The sequence below is a fragment of the Miscanthus floridulus genome, chromosome 8 (assembly GCF_019320115.1).
Source record: "Miscanthus floridulus cultivar M001 chromosome 8, ASM1932011v1, whole genome shotgun sequence".
Taxonomy (NCBI): Eukaryota; Viridiplantae; Streptophyta; class Magnoliopsida; order Poales; family Poaceae; genus Miscanthus; species Miscanthus floridulus.
The window spans coordinates 81,152,710-81,164,633 of NC_089587.1; the positions used below are offsets into that span (position 1 = coordinate 81,152,710).

The 11,924-nt window shown below is 40.5% G+C and overlaps 1 pseudogene; it reads left to right on the top strand.

Moving 5' to 3' along the window:
* Window positions 1-6,837: 6,837 nt before the first annotated feature.
* LOC136472747 (methyl-CpG-binding domain-containing protein 2-like) lies at window positions 6,838-10,929 on the top strand (annotated as a pseudogene).
* Window positions 10,930-11,924: the final 995 nt, after the last annotated feature.

Consider the following 11,924-nt stretch of genomic DNA (forward strand, 5'->3'; position numbering starts at 1 on the left):
ATTTGATTTCTTTTGGTTCGTTACTTTAAAAGGGGTCGTTAGGCATTACATGAGACAAATGAAAAGTCCAACTCACAAAATGTATGCAACACTTATTTGTTAGAGATTAAATATTCATAATCAACAAATGACATGCTTATGTGATGACTTGGGTTGTGTTACTTCTAATACAACTCTTAGGTTAGGTTCCTATACATGACACTCATCATCTCATGGGATTTTCCAAAAAATTTTGTAGTTGGTATTTTTGGTGTGTGGATTTCTAGGTTGTTACACCGAACATCAATCCCCGTCTCACATCCCTCGCTCGGGTGCTGCTTCCCCATTCCGCTCGAGGCGAGGCTCGCGAGTCGCCGCCACCTCAACCTGGCATGCGCTGTCGCTGCCACCTCGATTTCCATCCTAGCCTCGGTCGCCTCCTCTGTCCTAGCCTCGGTCATGTCCTCTATCCTTGCCTCCGTCGCGTCCTCCGTCCTCGCCTCGACGCCTCCGCTGTCGGTTGCCTCGATTGCCCGGCCGTTGATCGTCCGCCTGCCCTGACTAGACCTGAGAAGGTACTCATTCCCTTCCCAGCTCTCGCCAGATACTACTACACTCGATTTCTTGATCGATCTGAAAGGAACTAGTGCTTACTACAAGAGCTAGGTGTTCTCTGCCTTCCCTACATGAACTTTGTGTCTAACTTGATCTAGGAGCTGTACGTGCTTTGCACTGTTTGATAAATTGCAGTGGAAAATCACAAGCACTAGTGTAATCACTATGATGCATGGATTGAACTATCATAAATTGAAGTATTTTCTTTTGGAACAAAACTAGACCTACTCATCTGTCTGTGTGTTAGCAGTTTCTATTATTAGTGCCATCTGACTATTAATTAAGTGGAAAACTATATTTTTAAGCATTATGGCCTTGGTGTTTGTTTCTATATAGTTAATCCATGGTGATTTCATTATTGTTCTATTTCTTACGCTAACTACTAAATTACTATAGGTTAGGTATGTCTCTTCCCTATGTTAATCAGCACTAGATTAGTTTGCTACTCCAGTACTCATCGTGATTATTTTGGCTGATGTATGTGAGCATACAACTAGTTATGTATTTGGATGAAGACAAGTAGCATTGAGCGTGCAACTAGTTATGTATTTCATTTATCTTAGCATTGAGCATGTAGCTAGTTATGTATTTGGATGAAGACAAGTAGCTTTGACCATGCAACCAATTTTTTATCTGCTAGCTGCTCACCAAAGCAGTGGTATTTGATCTTGTTGTCATGAGTTATTTACATGATTACTTGTTGGCTGCGGTAGCTGTTTTTACTCAATCTTCTTGTCATGTACCTAGTTATTTACATTTTTTTGGTTTTGTTACTTGAAGGGTGCTTGTTGGTATCACTACAATATGATGGTTGGGGTTCATCATGCTATTCAGAAACAAGGTATGTTACAACTTTTACTAAGTACATTTGCTAAGTATGATAGCTGCAATGGTTGGGGTCTATTATACTGTAGTAAGGTGTTGAGATGTTAGTAGTAAGGTGTTGTTGAGATGTTTCACTTCCTCCATGTATTACACTAGAAGAAAGCTGACAGGTGTAGCCTGTAACTAACTTCCCACTCCATTCCATGTTTGTGTATGATAAAAGAAAAGAAAAGAAAAGCCTCCACTAGTCGGTCTGAACTGAACTACTTCTACATGTGTTTGCTTGTTGCAGCTTCATTCTTTAAACTTCTACTTTCTTATATGATACATTCATGTACAAACTTATTGGGGAAAAGCCAAATTTGTCACAAGAGTTCACCATTTTTGTTTTATGTTATTTACAGAGGTTTTGGTGGAAGAAATGCATGACTTGAGACAAGTGAAGTGTGGTCAAGTTTTGTAATGATTGTTGAACATTTCTGGCTTCTATGTTATATGTAGCTATGCAAAGACTTGATTTCAGTTGGATACCTATGTATTTTTATGTAAAAAAACTTAGTCTTGATATTTTTATTTATTTATACGATAGGAGCATCGATATGTAGTGACCTTGTTATATCATTTTCTTTTTTGAATTTTCTTGATTTTTTCGTATTTTTTAAAGATGTTTCTATGCTATATCAGTCAAGATTTTCCTATAATTCTGGACATGGTAGATGCACTCTAGAGAAGCCGAGAGCCATCAGGAAGGACTAAAATATGTAATACATGCTTTATCTGACAACTTTATTTATGCAATACATCACATAATCTATTTCTCTACAACTTCGTGCTTCTATACAGCCACAGAGAAATAACCCCACATGTGAAATCTCCCCTCCAGGAAGAGAGGGGGATTAGCATGTCCAAAAAAATCCCTCCCCCTCGGTTTGCTTCCCTGGAATAGTCCCCCGAGCTGCCAAAGTAGCCCTAAATCCTGTGTATTTCTAGTGAAATTAAATCGATTCTCGTAAAATTCTTGCAATCGTATGTTGTTGCAAAATACTACAGACCAGAGTAAGGAAAAGTGGTGCAGAAGCAGCACTATGGCGACAATCCTGGAACAAGTGCAGCCGAGCGAAGCGAGGCCTAACCTACGACTTGCCATCGCCTGAGTATGTTGTCGAAAATCCAACACGGTAGAGCCGAGCCATCCTCCTCCCTATCCTGGCCTTTTCTTTTCTATCCATTCTATTTCTCTCTTCTTGCTCCAGTGACAAATCCGTATAGTATTCGACCAAATCCGCATAGGCGCTACGTGGGGATTCGTCTGGATCTTGTGAACGGTACGATTCTTGATGGTCAGATTGGTGGCGGTACTTCCCTTCTCATGGCCGTGGTTAGCTTTTGTTGCTTGGGTGGTCACCGGCACCTTCTCCCACGCACGGCCTGTGTCAAAATTGTCGTTGTCTTGTGACCTTGTCACGAGCGCAGTCTTGTGACCCGAACGCGCATAACATGTATAGCAACAGGCGTCGGCCTTCACCCTATTCGCTTGATTGTATCAGTCATGCTTATCAGTCATGATACAATGTTTTTCTCTCACAACCAAACAACATCAGTCGGCTTATAAGCCACAGACACGATCAAGCGAACAGGGTGCTTAGCATTCAATAAGTGGTATGTATAGGACACCACCGTCAGATTCAAGCTTTAGGTGCTATGTCCCCGTGTGTAGCGATGGCGTGGTATGGGACACTTTGATCGACCCTATGAGCTTTTGTTACGGTAAGTTGGTGTGTGCCGATGAAAACGCTACTTTCTATGTCAGTCTCGACGTTGACAACGTTTTTGAGTGTTGTTATCCTTCTTGGATCGGAGGCAACGGTCATTGCATTCCATCCTTACCAAACCACTGGATATCCGGGTGAAAACCTAGCCCTGCTCTACACAAGTTGTGGCAATGACTATAGCCGTGTTCTATTATAGGCGTCACTTTGGATGACCTATGCGTGATGGTACTATTTGTGCATTTGTTGTGATTTCTCATTTTAAAGTCATTAATAACTATTGGTATCTAGCATATTCCCGCTACATGTCTCGATTCAGCGGAACCGCATAGTGTGTCAAGCCTTCTCTAAGAGGACGTAGGGGATATTTGTGGTCGCTATTAGTTTAGGGAATGTTATAGTACCTATAGCTCTGGCATCGTCTCCGTGAAGTTGCCCTAACAACAATTGAAAATGACATCATCTAGAGATGGTCACGCTACTCCTTATTAGCATGGGCCTATAAGGCGCTCTTCCTTAGCCCTAGTGTGTCATGTGCAAAGACACTCTAGAAATCAAAGGCTTGAGACAAATGTTGATTTTTTTTTATTTAGTTGGTCTTGCTTGGTCGCTGTTAGATGTCCAACAGGCTCCATAGGCACGACCACGTGAAATAGTTGATCACCTGCTAGCTGGGTGTGTCTTTGCTAAGAAGACATGGTGGCGGGTTTTAGAGAGTACTGCCCCCGGAATCTTTAGGCCAAACCTCTCCGGATTTATGGGTTTTATCCCAAAAAAACTAAAATCCCCTCAATGCCCTTTAATCCTCTCAGATTAAGCCTAACAAGCTTTAATTGGTCGCCCTGTCCACACACCTACCAATTTTTAGTTCTCTCCATGGAGCACAAAAGACAAACTAATAACTTGTACTGAACGACCAATATGGCACTGCAAATTGATTTGCTGATGCGAAGAAAACGGTTACAGCTTGCATAGGCACCCTATTAGATCGAGCATGCTCAACGCAAAAGCATACAATATTGGTGGTCTCATGTGATAGAAGATGTCACATACTCCTAAACCTCTATTGAAGCACCAACGCTATAATGCATGACAGGGACTGTTGTGCACAAGAAAAAAGAAAGAAAAAACATCCAAAAATATCAGCTTTATCTCAACATCTCTCTCAGTCTCTCTCCTGAGACAATAGCTCCCCTCTACACGAACTATTGGCGTCATGCAAGCCACGGCTTTTTTGCTTGTCACTTTCACGAGAGCTTCACTCTGATGTGGCATGATAGGACCACTATCCTTGCTGGAGCGTTGGAGTCGCTGCAACACCTCTGCAACCTACTTTAGCTTAGAAACAATTAGAGCGTTCGGCTATACTACTTCCGCTTATTTTAGCTTATTCAGCTTATTTTCTCTTATAGAATACTATTTAATCATCCAAAATAATTTAAAATTCACTATTCTACCTACCAGCCGAACGCCCTAAATAGAAATAACACATTATGTAGTCTTACCAAATTAACGTGGCTACTCAATTATTAAGAGGATTTTTTTTTCAAATGAATTGTAGATAGATATCCTGGCTCTTGGGTACAACTGCTCGCCAATATGTAGCCAGCTATTTTTTTTGACGATTGATATATGGCAACTTTGATTGTTATCGCCAGAAAAATGCTTATTGAGCACATGGTGTTTTGAGGCAACGAGATAAATGTTTGCCTCTTCTGGCTGCGGCTACGTTGGTTGGCTAATAATTGCTATTCCCCTAACTTAAGACCTTCCGTTTCTTATCTCTCCCTTCCTCTGTTTACTTATATATTTGTGTATAATTTTCATTTTCACAACTTTTTTATGAAATTATTTTCATAATTCTCACACAGACAGTTCTATTTTTTGCATTAATTTCTCCAAAAATCCCTATCATTTTCCACATGGGACACATTATAATAGACTTATCTTGTGATTTCTGGTCACACTGTCATAAGACTGCAATGTTTTCTCTAGTAACTAGCGTAGCACTTGGTGGTTCCGAATTTATAGTGGGGTTTTCCCCCCTTTTCTTCTCAACGAGATGTGTTGTTGACCCTTTTAATATATTGCCCTAGCTTGTGCTCTCCTTTTTTTTTTGGTTAGGTAAAGTTCTAAAATCCTCATGCATAATCCTTGTGCATTTTAATTCACAAAAAAAAAAATCCTTGTGCATTTTTCTCCCACAACTCTTACAGCTAGATGAGGTATTTAGCAAAGTTGCATACATCAAAATACAATGATTAATATTTTCATGTTTCTACTACTCATCACCTTTCTAAAAGAATTAGTCAGACATCATTTTTTTAGTGTGGCCTCGCGCAATTCTCAATCTAGAGACTAGGATTAAATAAAAAACAAAATCTAAAGAAATTTTTGCAACAGTAAAAACGATTTTTTTTTCAAACAAACTAATATATGCTGTCGCCAGAGGTTTTTTTTTTTTTTTTAAATGCTGTCGCCAGAACATGCTTCTTGTGCATGCCGCCAGTCCATCAACCATAGCGTTTGAGGCAACGAGATAAATGTTTGGTTCTTTTGGCTTCGAGCCTACGACTCTGTTGGACGGCTGGTGGCTAAGCTACCGTTGGGTCATTTTTCCTTTTTTTAATAAAAAAATGCTGCCGTTGGCTTGTGGAAAATCAATAGTGAGATTTCTCAAGTAACCAGTGTGGTCATGGATGTGGAAATTAATTCCGAGATATGTTGAAAATTTCTCTTGATATGATATTGATACTCTTGATATCTATGGCTTTATTAGAAACAAACGCAGAAAGTTGGTGGTCCATGTAAATGCTTGCTCTGCCCGTGTGCGAGTTATTAGAAACAAGCACGCACACGGTCCATGTAAATACTTGCTGCGTACATCTTTAGTTTTAGATGTTTTTCGCACCAAAGACCGTTAATATTCTATTAATTGCTAACCAACGTTAAGTCGCTAATAGCTAACCAACATTATTCTTTCGCGCCAAAGACCGTTAATTTGTTTGGAGGTTAAATAAAACTAAGAACCAACATATCTACGTGTGTAAGCACCACATTTCATGACCTTTAGTAGTTTGCTTTCCGTATTTCGCGCCATGGTGCCCTAGTTCGCGCCCTTGTTTGATGACTAGGGTAAAGTTTTGCAATCACACATTCACACCTCCCATGTCATTTTTCCTTCACAATTTTTTGATAAAATATAAATACATGCACTATTCTACAAATAAAGCTTTGTTAAATGGGCCATTTGGAATTTGGATTCAACAAAAGGAAATTATGAATATTTTTTAGGGTAGGTGGCCACATTCCAGATCCTTCTGAGCCGTACTAGGTCTAAAACCAACACCACCTCCCCTCTATAAATTCAGTAGAAATTCACCAAATTCTCCAAAATTTCTCAGTCAACAACTAGTCAGCGCCGCACACAGTTGCAAGTAAAAGAAGCGAGACAGAGAAGGCCGGTCGGCTTCTCCCTCCTTTAACGCCCGGCGCGCGCGCCATGATAGCCGAGGCGGGCGCGGCGGCGTCCGCCAGCGAGCAGCCCGGCGCCACGGCTCGACGCGACCCCCGCCGAGCTGAGCTCTTCCGGCGGCTCGACGCCGCCTGCGAGGCACGCCGCCTCGAACAGTCGTCTCCCCCGCATTTCGCCCGGTCTCCTCCCCCGCGGCGGCCGCCGGAGCCTCCCGAGGACGACGACCAGCCCATTTGGCCGCCCCGTAGCCGCTACTGGGAGCGCTACAAGTATAAGCTCTATGCTCCTCGTCTTCTGTTTTGCGATCGTTGGTGTCTTGATTTCATTTCGCGTGCGGTGCTCACAGAAGAACTGAATAAAAGCTTGTTCGTGTGGTTAGAATTCCGGTGATTTCCTGCTGGTCGAGTTTCGTGTTAGCATTGCCCGATATCGAATGTTAGATGGAGTATGTGCTGATGTATGTGCGGTTTGGCGATTGTGTCGTTTTCACATTCCAGACGTAGGAGTCAGAGAGTGGCTTCTCTTGTTGCTAACAAGAAGGCCACAGATTTGTGCTTGGCATGTTTACGTGCTTAAATCCTTGGATTTCGGTGAGATTCTAGATTTTGGTTTAGGATATTTTAGGGATAGACAACACGTACGCTTCATGTTTTGCAAGCCTGAGAACACATACGGCTGGAGTATCACGATTTCTGTTGTTGGTTGGATTAGGCCTGTACTGTTTGGATTCCAGAGGCATGTGTTATGCTATTGGAATACTGACTTTTTTTTGGACGAGGGGAAACTATCCTGTTTCGTCTTTTACAGAAAAAGCTCCATAAAAAGTTTGTGGTCAAAACATTAATAGTTGGCCCTGCCATTTTGAACATAGCTACTGGGCAAAATGTGTTTTGTGTCTGAGACACATTAAGTTCAGACAAGTTCAAGTCTGAATAAAGTGGTTCACAGGCTTGCAAGAAGCAAGAAATGTTAGCTTCATAACATTTCTCATTAACTTAATGCTATTGGAATGCTGACTTAGGTTTGTCAACTTAATGCTGTGTTTCTACTGCTAATGATAGATTGTATCTAGCCTAGGGGTTTTGGTATTTGCTGCATTAGCTCTACTTAGTTTAAATGTTACATGTTAGGAAGTTATGTGATACCTTGTTGTAACAGGGTCCAATTGGTAATTCCCTAAGTTGTACTAATGGGGAACTATGTTCGTAAATATTTTTATTGCAAATGATATCCTGGAGTCAAGCTGAGGAATATTTGTAATTGAGTTGGTGCTACTTAGTTCAGTTGTTGAATGCTTGTAATTTGTGCTACACCAAACTGAACTTGATGTACAACTTTCCATTTTGGTTTGAGAAATACCTTGTTTGGAGAAAATGACTTTGGTGAACCTGATTGGTTGGGCCCTGTCAGTACTAAGGAGATGGCTAATGAATCCTGATATCTAGCTTTCTGATTGTAGGATGTTACACCACCTCAGTTTGTTGTACAAGATGGAGATTTATACAGCACAGTAACTAATCTTATACAGCCAAAATGAAAAGGATGTGAAAAATACTGGCTAGTCCATGTGTTTATGCAGATGCTTTTCTTCACGTACCATTGAGAATTTATTAGCAATGGCCTTCTACAAAATGCTCTGTAGAATTCTGTTGTCAACCTGGAGTGGTTGTTCTGCTGTTGGTTTTTTGAGTGTATACTATAGTTTTGACATTTGAGAACTTGATTTCCAGTATTCTAGGTACATCAAATCCAAGATTTACAATGAATGTTTTGTTAGGCAATCTTCTGTGTATGCCCGTTATTGTATTGTTGCACTTCTGTATTTTTCAGTTGCACTATTGTGTATCTAGATCACTTTTCCATTTACATTAAATCTGTTTAACTTAGGGATCTTTCAGAATTGTAGGTTTGTCTCAGAAATCCCAGTTTGAAGGTATCCCTTCTGTAAATTCTGTTTTCTCTGGATGCTTTCTCCAAAATCCCAATCCAAATGCTTTAGTCCATGTAGGCTATAGTATCATACTTCTCAGAGGCTCAACATTGACTTGTGCAATGGTTACAATTCCCTAGGTTTTGGGTACTGGAACAACACGAAATATGGAGCTATCTTTGTACTGAAGATATTATGCTTATGTATCATTATGTTATGATATGAAGCTATCTTTTACCTTCTAAAGTTAAATTTTGTTTACTATCCTTTCAACAGGTACTTAAGAAATATGGAGTCCAAACCAGAGAATTCTATGACCAGTCCCACTGAGAACTCTGTATCTCCACCATCTGGGAAGAGACAGAAAACATTATCTGATAAATATGGTGACCAATGTGATGATGCATCGCAGCAAGTAGTCATCTATAAGAATGACAAAAGTGATAAGGGACGAGATGAACAGAGTGCAAGCCATCTCCCAATTGTACCAGCAAAACCATCAAAGCCACGAACGCGTGCATTGGCAAAGCAAATTGGAGCCTTTGCTGCTCAATGTGCTAAATGTCAGAAATGGAGACTTATTTCAACAAAAGAGAAGTACCAAAAAATTCGAGAGCAAGTTCTAAAGGATCCTTTTGTCTGTGAAAAAGCCCGTGAGTGGAAGCCTGATGTGACATGCGATGACCCATCAGATGTATCTCAGGACAGCGGTATGCTTTGGGCAATTGATAAACCTTACATCCCACGGACCCCTCAAGGATGGGAAAGGTTGGTTAAGATAAGAGGTGAAGGAAGCACCAAATTTGCTGATGTGTGAGTAACATTTTCTCTACGAACCTTAAATCCTTCCTAGTTTGACTTCTTATCTCTTAACAAATGGCATTGTAGCTGTTACATATCTCCAATCTTATGAACTTGTATGCATACTTGTGTGCTATCTGTTGTATTTCCTTTGGCTGACGTCTAACCTATGATCTAAGTTCATAGTCCATGGCAACGAACAAATGAAGAAAGAAAATCTAAGTTCTAATTGTTTAAAGAAATGGGAAAATTGGTGTTTTAGTTTAATATCATACAAAACAGTTTTCCTTCAATATATTTATACCTGCAGCTAGTGTTGTTTACTGTAGTCAATCACCCATATTGATATTAATATCATGCTGCATGGTGTTCTAGCACTGGCATCTTGGATAAATATGGTAGTGCGCATATTAACAGTGTATTCATGCTTTCAGGTACTATTGGTCCCCTACACGAACATTACTGAGATCAAGCAAGGAAGTGGAGAAGTATGTCAAGTTCCTTTGGTCAACTCTTGCTTCAATCTCTTCACTTAAAGCATATTGTTGCTCAAGTTCAGTTTTACATGCATGTAGTTGTCTGATCGAAAATTTTCTCTAATTCTTCGAACTCCATGCTTGGATAGGTACCTTGAAGAGCATCCAGAATGTGCTGCACAAGGTGTAAAGTTATCTCATTTTTCATTCCAGTCACCTGCACCACTACAAAAGGACTATGTTAGGAAGCGTTCCCAGACAAACCAAAGTGGTGTTACACCAACAGGGTCAACTAAGCTTCTCCCACTGGAAGAAGGTAATGTATATTACATAAATTGAGCATCCTACATTTAATGTTTTCTAGTCTCCCTTTTCACTTCTCCTATATTTCAGGTGCTTGATTTTTTGTTGTTGTTCAGGCAACATCTATTTTTTTTCATTGTTTGACTATAAAAAAACTATGAATTATCTTATGTGTGTTGTCCTTTTAGTTGTACTAGTTGGTTGTCTAAGATTGTTGCCTGAAAATTCAGGCACCTGGAATATAGCAACCTCCTGGCATGTTTGGGATGTGCCTATTGCTGCATGGTTAGATTGACATCTTCCTAGTGGATAGTAGTAGCTATCTAGACGTTTGTATTTTCTAGTAAGCACTAGAATTCTGGTGCGAAGTTACTCGGCAATTGGTTGATGTGTCATAGATTCTGCACATTTGTGTTGTAGCTACATCCATACAATTGGCTGTTCATATTACAGTTGTGCCTGGGACACTTATGTCCTCGCTCCAACCATATAGACATTTTTGTCCTCACTCCAAACATATGGCTTCTAACATGGGCTAGTATTTCGACATAAATTGAAGCTTGCTCATTATTCTCATCTGATCCCATGTTTTGTTTTTTGGTTCAGTGCAACCCATCTCCTGGGCACTTCCACTGGCGGATGACAACCCGGAGAACAGCATGCAGCTGGTCCTCTATAGTGGAGATCAGACTCAAGTGGTGCAGTCATCTTCTGAACCGCCGGAGCCTGAGCCCACCGCCTGCACCAGCAGCTTAGCCCAAACCCGCATTCGGCGAGCCCAGGATAATCTTTTGGGTGGTTGGTGTTAGAATGATACAAAACTATAGACGATGCTCCTACAAGGATTGCAGAACTTAGTCCCCATAGCTACGTAGCTGCCGTGTTCGTGCTGTTTTATTGGTTCGTTGGTTTGGGTCCGTCGGGATCAGGTAGGCTTGTGTTGCTTTCGATCGGCTGCTACTTAAACACCGCTATGACAACGTGTATGTGTTGTACCGTAGCTGCTGCTGCTGGGTGCCAGATTGCTAGTCATGGTCAGATGAAACTGAAATTTTGGGACGACAATCGACAAGAACGTGTCGTTGAAGTGATAAGGTTTAAGATTTGGAATTATTGGTCATCTATTGTTGCCGTGGTTACAGTTTAACTTTATGTGTTGTTGTGGATGCTTGCAAGTTACAGTGTCCATTGACGTGTCTCACACACACATGCACATACACAAATCCATGGACGTGTCACGCGCACACACATGACATCAATGGTTCACAGACTGAACAAAACAAAATAACAAGAGGATATGATAGCATCTTTCGTCCATGCAAACTTATACTTAGTTGACAGAGAACAGAGCAAGCAAAGCAACTCGTATGACAGTATGGGTATGATAGCATCAGTGGTCCCATAGATGATGGACCGAGCAAAATAAAGCCTTCTCCCTATTGGTTTACAGAAACCTAGCAACATATGAAGTGCGCAACATTAGCTGCAGTGCTAGAAACTCAGATAGCATGGTGTGTCTATTACTCTCTCTCTCTCTCTCTCTCTCTCTCTCTCTCTATATATATATATATATATATATATATATATATATATATATATATATATATATATAGAACTACTATCCTGTAGCTGGCTACAAAATAACTTATTCTGTAGCCACTTTGAGTTACGATAATTACTATGTTAATTTACTAAATGGTTTACTATAACGTTATGGTAAATATCTCCATGTGTTATAGTAACCCAACTAT